This window comes from Hibiscus syriacus, unplaced genomic scaffold (genome assembly GCF_006381635.1).
Source record: "Hibiscus syriacus cultivar Baekdansim isolate YM2019G1 unplaced genomic scaffold, ASM638163v2 tig00001728_pilon, whole genome shotgun sequence".
Lineage (NCBI taxonomy): Eukaryota > Viridiplantae > Streptophyta > Magnoliopsida > Malvales > Malvaceae > Hibiscus > Hibiscus syriacus.
Window position 1 is genome coordinate 1,339,663 of NW_024061884.1, and position 13,310 is coordinate 1,352,972.

Sequence of the window (13,310 nt, forward strand, 5' to 3'; positions counted from 1 at the left end):
AGATTAAGATGCATCCTGAGGACATGGAAAAGACCACATTTATCACAATGTGGGGATTTTTCTACTACAAGGTGATGCCCTTCGGACTAAAGAATGCTAGGGTAACATATCAAAGAGTCATGATGACCATGTTTCATGATATGATGCATAAAGAAATCGAGGTTTATGTCGATGACATGATTGTCAAAGCACAAACCGAAGATGAACAGGTCGAGAATCTGAGAAAGCTCGTTCAAAGATTAAAAAAGTTCCAGCTAAAACTGAACCCCAACAAATATACCTTCGGGGTAATATCTGGAAAGTTGTTGGCTTCGTGGTCAGTAGAAGAGGTATCGAAGTTGATCCAGATAAAGTCAAAGCCATCCAGAATTTACCTCTCCCACAAATATAGAAAGAGGTTTTGAGGTTTTCTGTGTAGGTTAAATTACATAGCGCGGTTCATATCTCAATTAACCGACAAGTGCGACCCACTTTTTTACCTTCTTTGAAAAAATAACTCTAGAACCTGGGATGAGGATTGCCAGACTGCATTCAAGAAAATAAAAGAATACTTATCTCGCACTTCTATCTTAATGTCCCCCATTCAGGTAAGCCTCTATTCTTTTATTTATCTATATTCGAGAATTTAATGGGGTGTGTTTTGGGTCAGCATGATGAATCTGGGAGAAAGGAAAGGGTTATTTACTACTTGAGCAAGAAGTTCACTGATTACAAAACAAGATATCCTCCCATCATAAAGCCCGATGGCAGATGTTGTTATCCGAATTTGACATCGAGTACGTTAGCTAAAAAGCTATAAAGGGAAGTGTCATATCGGATTTCTTGGCAAGCAGAATTGCTGAAAATTATGATCCACTAGACTTTGACTTCCCTAACGAAGATTAGCATAGCCCCTGTGCAAGGATGACACGCACAAATTGAGAAATGGTCCAAATTTTTTCGCCACTAGATTGGAGAGTATTCATTTTCCCTCTATTTGTTTTTAAATTCGACATACGTTTTGGGACAAAAATGATTAAGTGAAAGGGGAAAGATAAGCATGTCGTCAAATTTTTCTTGACTTGTTTGATTGTTGAAATTGAGTTATTCTGGTATTGTTGTGTTGGTATCATTGGTTGCCAGTTTTGAACTTTACTTTATACTCTTGCTTCATTTTGGATTGTGATCATGTTGTGATCGAATATAATTTGCATGATTGGTGATTGGTATTACTGGTGAATTTTTTGTTAAGTACTAATATTTCATGCTTTTTTCGATAGAGATGAACTTGACTCGGTGCATATAAACTTTTCTCGTGAGATTTGAGTCTAACGAGCATACATTTTCTTTCTTGCTCATTGTTTGAATTATTTGTGTTGGACTAATTAAGATGTTCTATAACTTGTAATCACAATGCATATCGAGACTACATATTGAAAGTAATGTTTTAATGTGATAGGGACACCTAGGATAAACCCACTTTTCCCAAAAAGCCTACCCATTTACATATCCACTAGTGAACCACATTTGAGCCTATTTTCTTTTTCTTTTTTTTTTCCACCTCAATTAAAGTCGAAGCTTTTCTTTTTAATTTTCCTCTCTTTTCACACCCTTACCGAGACTTAAAATCTTGTATCACTCTTGTTCCACGAAAAAAGAAAAGAAAAAAATCATTGTTTAGAAAAAAACAAGCTGTTTACTGTTTCGAATAGCCAAAAAAACCCTTCGTTTGAAAAAAAGAAAAAAGGGAAGGAAATTTGATCGTTTCAATCGTCTTTCATCTATTCTTTTTCCTTGTTTTGTTTTTCATTGTGCTTCATATTAATTCATGGATTGTTCTCGATTATTTTAATATCTTGTTTTGGTATTTTAAACCTTCTTTTTGGCCTTTTCCTACCCTAACCTAAGCCCCGTTACACCTTGTTTAAAGACCCCTTGTTTATTGTATTATATTCAGTTTTCGTAGTGGAGACTTGATTGGATTCCAAGCCTATGGAAATGTTTTCGTTAGTTTCAGTTTGAGCAATTTCATTCACCCAAACACTGTAAGCGGATATGTGTGAAAATTTGTGAGTTATTGAGTCACGTTTCATTGAAATTTACAATTAATTGGGATGTCTTGCTTACTTTAAAATTTTTTAGTTGCGTCTTTGCTTGATTATAACTAGAATTCGACAAATGTCATGGACTTAGTTCGATTGGAAGTTTGAGGAATAAATTGAAATTGAAGATGACAACTTACGATTTTGATATGTTAATTGAGGAATGCTTGAGGACAAACATTGAATAAGTGAGGGAAAATTTGATAAGTGCTTAATTTAGTTAATATTTTGCTTTTAAATTAATCCTTAATAATTGGTTTCTTGTGACTTATTTGTTCGTTTTAATTCATTTTCTGTGCAAGACGTCAGATTCTGGAAATTGCACTAAAAGGAAGGCATTCTACAAATGTTTTTTTATTATTTGCTCACGGATGTAGACATGGGCACTACTCTGGGCATGACACAGTTTGACGTGGCAATTTCTAAAAGATATCCGAAAGCCGATCAAGGCTTATGCACCATACCTGAGATAACTCAAAGGTATTGCCCAAACCAAGACTAGAAATAAAATTCTATAAATCGGATTTAAACATGGTGGAGAATCCAAGATCAAGATCATAAATTCAAGATTCCAGAATCAAGAGTCATCAGGACTAACAACCAGAGATTGAAGATTTCCAGCAAAATTATTCTTGTTAAAGTCAATGTCAACTTCACAACGAATGATATTAAACTCGAGCCAATGCAATTTTCAAGATTGGATTTCAACTTCACAACGAAGGACATCCAATTCAAAGCTCAACTTCACAATAAATGAGCCATCCACAATTTCAACTTCACATCGAAAGATATTAATCTCAGAGCGATTCAATTTACAAGATTGGATTTCAACTTCACAATGAAGGATATCCAATTCAAAATATCAACTTCACAACGAATGAGCCACCTATGATTTTGACTTCACAACGAAGGATATCATACCCAATATATTGACCCAATTTTACAAAGAATGAGTCATCTGTAACACAACAATAAAAAACCAGTTTCATACCAAAGTCTTCAGGTCAAATTCCAGCTTCACGACGAAGTATATTAGGCTAAAAAACGATCCGAGAGTGACTTTCCAATGCTTTGAGCCCGATTTCAACTTCACGACGAAGGATATCGTGCTCAGGATTTTTCAGTTCAAAGCTCAACTTCACAATGAAGGAGCCACCTACGATTTTGACTTCACAATGAAGGATATCATATCCAAAAGATTGATCCAACTTCACGAAGAATGAATCATCTGTAACAAGACAATGAAAAACCAGTTTCATACCAAAGTCTTCAGGTCAAATTTCAGCCCCACGACGAAGTATATTGGGCTAAAAGATGATCCAGGAGCGACTTTCCAATGCTTTGAGACCGTTTTCAACTTTACAACTAAGGATATCGTGCTCAGGAATTTTCAGTTCAAAGCTCAAATTCACAACGAAGGAGTCACTCATGATTTCAACTTCACTAAGAAGGATATTATACCCAATGGTTCGACTCAATTCCACAGCAAATGAGTCATCTGCAACAACAAGGAACTATCTCCTAACCTAAGTCAAAACACAGCTCAAGGCGAGAAGGGTTATCTATCAACAAAAACCTTTGAGTTTGATTCCATTCAGCTCGAGGGCATATCAACCACATGGTAGCATCAAGGAATTACTTTTCAGTTGAATTTGCAAACTGAGGTCTTTAAACCAATAAGAAGACTAAGGTTGACTACAATTTGTCCACAAGAAGCCACCTTCCAATTCAAATTCCGAACTACATGAAGAAGGATATCATTTCATTTCAAGATTGACCCAACTTCGCGACGAAGAAGTCATTCGCAACTACCGAACGAAAATTTGTGTTCTTTTATCTTTGTCCTATTTTTCTTTACACGAAAAATAACAAAGAAGGCAGCTATAGACACCTATTTTCGTCCAGGGCTTTTTAGTGTATATATTAATATTATATTTAATCTTTGTATTTTAGTTTAAATAGATGTTAGTATTTCAATTAGGATTTAGGATATTATTTTAAATATTATTTTATTTTATCTTTGTTTTAGGTATTTTAGTTTAAATACTTTTAAGTATTTTAATTAGGATAAAAGATATTATTTTAGCAATTATCTTTAGCTTGTTTTTTGAATTTGAAGGCTATAATATCCTTTCAGGGTAAACCTAAACACACATCTGAGCTCACACACACATTGAGAAAAAATCTTCTTTTCTCTCTATTTTCACATACTCCTTTATTTTCTTTTAATTTCCTTTTTCAATAAATGCTAAGTATGACTTTGGTCATTCTTAGCTAATTTTCTTTTAAGCCGAGGGCTAAAGCCAAGACTCAATTCCAAACGTGAGAATTGTAAGAAGGAATTGGCTTATTGAAGCACATTCGACTCTCAGAGAATACATTTTGCAAAATTTTTTGCTAAGAGGAAACAAAGATCAGAATCAGTTATTGTTGGAACAACATAATCCGAGTCAGCATCAAGGAATTGTTCTTGTAGTAACCAATGTGAATCTTGAAGTAAAAATCAGTTTCGATGATTCGATAAATTTGAGGCAAAACTGAAGTCTAAGGTTGCTTTCACTAAGTTTATCTTTATCTCAATCTCTTTAGATTATTTATTTATTTATTTATTTTATTTAATTATTATCTTTTATTTTAAAAATAACTTATAAAACCCCTTTTTTTATCTTTACTGCTATTTTTATTATTTTATCTTTTATTTTATTTTATTATATCTTTTGTTTTACCCTAATTTTTTTCTTTCCTTGTATTTTATTTAAAATTTAACACTTTTTTATTTTGTTTTATTTTTATTTTCTCTTTTAACATTTTTTATATTTTATTATTTTTCTTTTCTGAAATTTAATATTTTCTTCATTTATTTTTTTTTCTTTTAACATTTTTATATAACATTTTTTAAAGTTTAATATTTCCTTCTTTGATTTATTTATTTTTTACATTTAATATTTATTTGATATTTCTTTTATTTTATAATCTAACGTTTTCAACTTTTAGAGGTAATTTCAATCGATCAAACGTAAGTAATTAGAGTCGAGTCTTTAAATTTTAATTTTTGCAATTAAGATAACCGACAAATTAAAATGGTACCGAAAGGGCTGTTCAAGGGTGCTAATCCTTCCTTGACTGTAATCGACTCCTGAATCTGACTTATTTCTAGTAAAACGCAGATCATGTAAGATAGTGTCTGATCAACATAATATTTTTTAAATGATCGGTGGCGACTCTAATGTATTTTATTTAAGTCGAAGCCCAATTTGGGGCCCACCCGAAATATGATTGCGACAGTATTTTGATACGTATACTAGTTATGACTGTTACAAATAGTACATTGAGGATTCTCACTCCATCTATAGGCCATCCTACTTCAATGGAGCAAGTTATTCCTACTGGAAAAATAGGATGATGTTGTTAATCCAATCTATCAACCTTGTGATTTAGGATGCCATCGTCGACGGTTCTTCCGTACCTCTAAGAGATTGAAAGGAGTGGACAAGTGAATATAGGAATCTTTCCCAACTCAATTCCAAAGCTAAGCACATCCTCTTTTGTGCTCTTGGCCCATACAAGTATAGTAAAGTATCTTCATGATCTAATACTACGAAGATTTGGGAAAAATTATAATTGATCCACGAAGGAACATGCTAAGTGAAGAAGTCCAAGATTGGTATTCTCACTCTCAACTATGAAAAATTCAAGATGAAGCCATATAAAGAAATCAACACAATGTCTGATCGGTTTACCATGATCATTAATGACTTAAAGAACTTTGGGAAGGTCTATCCCAATGAAGAAAATGTGAGAACAATGCTTGCCTCATTGCCTGTATCTTGGGAAAGAAAGGCCAATGCCATTGAAGAAACCAAGGACTTGGATTTATACACCCTCAATGAGGTCTTTGATTCTTTACTCAGTCATGAGGTGAAACTCCAAAGGAAGAAGGAAGAAGAATAAGAAAAGAATAAGAAAAAGGAGGTGAGGATCGCCTTAAAATCCACTAATGAGAGTAATCAAGACTCAAACGAAGAGGTGGATGAAGATGAGGAGATAGCCAAGCTCTTCAAGAAATTTAAAAGATTCATGACATCCAAAGAAGATAAGAAGCATGAATCGAGCAAGAAAAAAGGTCCCCTAGTGTGCTTTGAATGCCAAAGGATGAGACATGTCAAGTATGAATGTCATCTCCTAAAGAATAAAGGATCAAGAAAAAAGAAGACATTTGTGGCTACTTGGAGTGATGAATACAACTCCAATGATGATAAAGTAACCAACCTACGCCTCATGGCCATCCAAGAAGATTCAATGGTAACTTCTAACTCTTGTGATTTAAATTCTTATTCATTTAAAGAGTTACAAGATGCCTATGATGAGTTGTATTTGAAGTTTGAGATCATGAATTCCAAATATAAGAAATTAATTTCAAAATTTTAAAATTGACAATGACTTAATTTTAAAAGAAAAATTTACAAAATGAAATTTTGAAAAATGATTTTGAACTTTCAAATATCAAAATCAATGATTTGGAAAAAAAAATTTGATTTTGAAAGTTAAACTTGAATGCTTAACACAAGAAAAGAAATTAATTTTTCAAAACAATTCATCATGTTTAAAAATGGCAAACTGGTCACATTGCATTTTCATGGTCAGAGGGAACATATTTTTCCTTTAAAACTTAGATAATATTTTAAAATTAGACAAGTTTGGGTTCTAAAGTAAACAAAGGGTATTTGCACTAAAAATCGACGATCCATAGAAATTTGGATACCAAAATCCAAATAATGTCTCTTGTAGGTGTGATGGAGCAATAGTGACAAAAGTGAAGATATTTAAATTCTCTAGCCACACTTGATAAGGAATGGGTAACCTCTACACTTAATGTTTTTAATTTTGCATAATTGGTTGCGTATTTGTTTAATGAATGAATGAGTTTTAAGCTAAAATGATTATGTGTATTTTTCAATCTCTTGTATATTAAAAAGTATTATGATGAACCATTATCTTGTTTTAATGATTTTTCATAAATGTTTGTTCATCATAATGATTTTTGGTCAAAATTGATTTTAATGTTTTTGTTTTTACAAATTTTGATTTTTGACCTTAAATAGTAAATGTTTATGCATGTGATTTATGGCAATTGATATTTCTCTAACAGTTTATATCAATTTTTCAAATGCATAACATTTTTGGATAACTTTATGCATATAAACCATAATGTCTTGTGTTAATATTGCATAAAATAGTATAGACTTGGATTTATTGAAATTCATATGTTAATAACATGTTTGTTCATCTTTGTTGAAATTCAATAGCTTTTAGGTGTCAGGTTTTTTAGAAGTTAATTTCTTTTGGAATGCTTTTGTTGATAGGGAGCTTTTGATTTTTCAAATGAGTTTTAAGTTAAAATATCAACTTACTCTCCATTGTATTTTTAACCTTAAAGTTTGAATTATTTTGATATAACAAAAAGAGGGAGAACTATGTGTTTGAAAAATTCAATTTCAAGAATGAAAAAGGGGGAACTTTAATATTTTCCAAAATATTTTCTTTTTTCATTTAATGTTTTATTACGGGGAGTTTTTCCAAAAAAACCATTTTCAAATGTTTTGTTATATAAAAAAGGGGGAGATTGTTGAACCTATTTTGATATAACAAATTTAAGGGCAAAATATTTTTAGAATAAATTGAATTTAATCAAAGTTTTCAAAAATAATTCAAAGTCTATAAAACTTGAATTTGAATACAAAACATTTTTAGGACAGTATCGATACCACAGTATCGATATTGTTTATGTAGTATCGATAGCCAAGGTTAGGGAAGTATCGATACTCCCATGGAAGTACCTATATAGCCTATTGATTTTAGATATGTTCAAATTCCAATATGCAATTTTGGTACCGATTCTATCAAGTATCGATACCAGTATCGATACTCCTAACCCTAGTATTGATACTCCCGGTCTAATGATCATATAACAACTAGTTTTTATTAGAGCATTACCGATACTCCCAACCTGAGTATCGATACTTATGTGTCTGAACAATTTTGCTTTGCGTATTTTTATCCCCAACGGCTAGAAACATCCATAAACTCATTCCAACATATAAAAATAAGTTGAAGACACTTGAAGAAGGTTACACAACACTTATCCAAAGAATTTATCATCAAGAGAAAAGCTTTTTCACTCTTTATCATTCTTTTCTCTTGTACATAGTGTTTTTAGTGAGCTTAATTGTGTAAACACCTTCCTTTGAGAGGTTTCTTGTTATAATATTTGTATCATTTTGTAAAAGGGGTTTGGTTTTAGTTTAGCCATTAAAACTAGGGAGTTGTAAAATGGTACTCTTGAGCTTAGAAAAAGAAAGAACAAATTAGTGAATTTGATAGAAAATACTTAGTGTGGAGCTAAGGTAGTGGATGTAGACTTGGTTGAAAAGTCGAACCACTCTAAATCATTTTGCAATTTGTCTATCATTTCTCTTCATACTCCCAAAAATTTTATTTGGCCAATTCACCCCTATTTCGATTGATCGAATCGAGGTTCATTTTTTCCTAACAAAAGCCTTGTTGTACCTCACTCACACACGTCTTGACATTGCTTTCGGTGTGCATCGATTTTCTCAATATATGCACAAGCCATGTGAAGGTCATTGGATAGCCATAAAAGGGTCTTGTGTTACTTAAGTGGTACCTTACATCATGAACTGGTTTTTTGAGCTTCAAGTTCATTGATCAATCTTGTAGCCTTTATGGATATGGATTGGGAGAGTAACATGGATGATCGTCACACTGTGTATGGTCATTGTGTTTTCCTTGGTAGCGACCTTATCTCTTGGAGCTCGAAAAAATAGAAAATAATGAGTCGTTCAACAAATGAGATGGAGTATAAGAGCATAGCCAATGTTGTGTCTGTAGTTACATGGCTTAAAAAGTTATTAAAAGACATGGGTGAAAACTTGCAGAGGTGCCTACAATATGGAGTGATAACACGAGTGCGATCGTAATGAGCTCGAATTCGGTGTTTCATGCAAAGTCGAAGCACGTTGAGTTATATATGAGCTTTAAAGGAGAAAGTCTCTAGCAATGAGATGATTGTGTGCTATGTTCCAAATGTTCATCAAGTGGCTAATGTACTCACAAAATCGTTGACCAAGTCATACTTCCTTTTGCTTATATAGAAAATGAAAATCGTTGATGGTGAGGAACTTAAGGAGTAGGAAGAATGCTGAAGGTATGAAAGAAGCTTGTGGCAGGAAAACTGTAGGTTGTTAGGATAGGAGATTAAGTTTTTAGGAGGTTTAAAAGCTATTATGCTTACCTAATTTGCCTACCTCATTTGTACCTAGTATATGCTATAAATAAGCACGAGATTTGTAATTATCTATGTGTGTTAAATCTATGAATTACATATTCTTCTTGTTCACTCTTCTTCCTCGTTATTTATGTTCACTTTTCACACACTCTTGACCTAAGGTGTCTAACAACTAGGAATGGATATTGGAATTAGATTTGATGGGTGTAACACCTTATATTCGGCCATGTAGGATGGCCCGAGTATACTGAGCGCACATTAGATTCCGAAGCGAATCAGACAAACTTCAAACCTAATTAAGCAAACTAAGTAGAAGATAAGAAAAACTAAACAATCCAACATGATTATCATACAATGGAACATATCATACATCATGTATAATAAAATTCAATGCAATCATATTTCAAGATTAAGTTAATTAAAATAACAACCATATTAGGGAAAAATAGTCATTTCACAACATCTACAAGAAATTGACATAAATTTACATAATTAACCAGTTTATTGATCATTAAAATTATGAATTAGTCACAGTTAAAATTTCACCAAGATCGGAAATCAATTAGGCACCCAATTGAACATGCATAAATTTAGGGACTAAAACATAAATATTTCAAAATTTAGGATTCAAAATAAAACATGAAATTGAAGATTAAATTATATATTAGGTTCATTATAGGGTAATAGAAAAAATCTTAGGCAAATCTGAATTAAAACCAAGCTTTAATTGCAAAATCAAGTTTTATGACCAAATTGAATTTATTTTAAAGTTTAGGGGTCATACAAGGACTTAGGGAACACCTTAGTTCTTTAATGAATGCAATTTTTCCAATTTTAATTGAACAAACAATGAAGAGATCAATCCCTTTTCTCATGGGATTGATCATCTACAATTCGGTATACAAATATTTTAAAAGAGATGGATCTATTTTTCAAGGGATGGATCTATTTTTCAACGGATGGATCATTTCTGAAAAGAGATCGATATTTTTCTGAAAAATACAGAAAATTCATATGAAATGAACAAACCACCAAACTTTCATGCAACCGATCTTATGATGTATGGACATACTTGGACACACTTGAACCACTTAGAACATGTCAAAACAGATATGTAGCATGCTTCATAACATCAACTAACATACAATTCAAACAATTGGCATTCAAAGTCAATATTTGCATAAAAAGTCAACTTAAACACAAGTCACGTAAACAATTTGTGCATTATTGGTAATTTCATGCTTTCTATGAGTCTAACATATTATGTCATCCTATTATAACCTGTCTAGGTGATAAAGACATGTATTTAAGGCATAAATCATACTTTGACCAACTTAGGCCTACTTAGTAATATTGCATAACATGTAATCTAACATCAACATTCATCGTTTCATTATTTATTCGAGAATCAAAGTACAACATAGGTCATTAGAGGTCACTTATGTATTAGAGATGTCACAAGAACAAATCAACATAAAGATCAATCAAGGATCCCTTACTGCCTTATAATAAAACCAAGGTTCAAAATAAGTTTACAAAAGTTTACTAACTTTGCCACCACCAAGTGCCTTACCCTCAAGCTCCCGAATTGACAAGTCAAGATCTGAAAAATATTAAACAATGAGTGTGAGCTATAAAGCTCAGTGAATGACTAAAGATTCAAATATGACTTACATTCCAAGACTAAAGGAAACCATACCTAATTGTTATAAGACCTTACTTGTTTTTACCTTAATGATCATACCATAATGTCATGCTTCAATGTTCACTTAGTTCACCATAATCTCAAGCAAATTACAAATTATTGACATGCTTTAACATAATATATACACTTTTACAAACACATACACTCTTACACAATTACCTTTTTTGCATTGTCCACACACAACATGCATTAGTTTTCATTTAAGACCATTGAATTTTTTTTCAAAAAACAACATGAACATTGGATAAATAGACTCCATACAACTCTCTTTTATTCATAGTCTCACTTAGGTCCAAAATCACAATATTCAGAGCTAGGCTCAACGCACCAACCTTACAACATATACTTCTCGGAGCTAGGCTCAACACACCAATCTTCCCACATACATATATTCCCAATAACACATAACAAAAACTCTAGAGTACTACTTTCTAGGCATGTCTTTCATATCCAAGGTCATATTAAGATTAATTGCCAATTAATCCAAGTTCATTCCATATAGTTACAATTTAATGAACAACGCTATATAGATATATCTTTCAATATAATTCATAACTATAAAAGTGGTTGTCATGGTCAACCTCAAAATAGATTGTAAGATATCCTTGCTCATCTATGGACAGTAGAAAATATATACTCTTCACAACACATATACAAATAGTAAAAACTTTACTCTTCACAACACATACAAGTATTTCCCATATTTTTCAAATCCGTTTCCAAAATTTGCTATGCATCAAATAGTAACTAGTACAATCACATATAACACATGCTTCATATCTCAATATAAATCATCATATCATTCAATCCATGTTATACACATATACTTACAATGTTCACCTACTCTCAATAAATCATGATCCACAATCCTCATGTCATGATATACACAAACCCATAATAATCACACACTTCCAATATACCATATCTCACAATCAACATACTTTAATGCGCATGCTTACAACGTTCACATACTTCTACTACACAATAGCTTCTAATCATCTTATCATAATACACATGTTTGCCTTAATCATGTCCTTTCAACACCCTATAATTCACGTCATAAGATACATGCTCATTATGATCAACCAAAAACAGCCAAGAGGGGGTGAATTGGCTTCTAATGAAATTTGGTGTAGAAGCAATAAAAGATAGAAAATTTTGCACAATGATAGATAGTGGTTTGCTTTCTCAAACAAGTATACATCCAATACCTTAGCTCCACACTAAGGATTTTCTAACAAATTCATAATTTTTTTCTTATCTTTCAAGGATAAGGTGTAACCTTTACAACTATCTAGTTTTTCCGAAGGCTAAACTAGAACCTTTACCCTCTTTACAAGGTTTGATTTGGGTAAACAAGAATACCTCTCTAGGTAGGTGTTTACAAGAATTAAGCTCACAAAGCATGAATTAAAAATATATACAATAAGCACAATACACTTATGTACAAGAGAAACCACTCCCTTTTTACAAAGGATAAGAATGTAAACAATAAAGCCTCACAAAGGTAGGTGTTTACAAGTATTGAACTCACAAGAATGGATACAAAAGATAGAAAATTAATCTCAAACCCTTATATACAAGATAAAAAGGAAAATGAAGAGTGAAAGTTTTTCTCTTGATCTCTATTTCTTGGACATGTGTTGTAACATTCTTTAAGTGTCATTAGGTTGTTTTTATAGTGTGAAATGACTTGCTAGCCATTTATGACCGTTGGAAGCTTTATTAAATATGCAATTAAGGCCACCTACACATTAAGTCTAGAAACTTTAGAGAAAGTTTCAAAACTATGATGCAAGTTTCGAAACTATTGTGAAAGTATCGAAACTTCTAAACACACTGTTTTTAAAAGTTTTGAAACTTTGATGAAAGTTTCAAAAACTCTTACTTAAAAATAGGATCGTTAAAGAAAATCAGGCTGTTAAAATAGTTTCAGGGTGCAAAGTTTTGAAACTCTTACAGAAGTTTCAAAACTATGAACAGTACTCGTGCATGAAGAGTGTCATAAATAGTACCAAATAGTGACCGAATAGTGTTTTTTCGTATTTTAAAAGCTATTAAAACACATTTTAAACACTTTAAACATGTTTTAATTAACTCAAAAACATTTCATATGTATAAAAAAATTTAGAAAATATATTTTTTAAGATATTTTGGCCTTTGAATTATTTTAAAAATATTTGATTAAGTCCAAAATTAATTTTACAAATATTTATAA

At 31.9% G+C, this 13,310-nt stretch overlaps 1 pseudogene; it reads left to right on the top strand.

The window, feature by feature from the left end:
- Window positions 1-875: 875 nt before the first annotated feature.
- On the top strand, window positions 876-939 carry LOC120132886 (annotated as a pseudogene).
- Window positions 940-13,310: the final 12,371 nt, after the last annotated feature.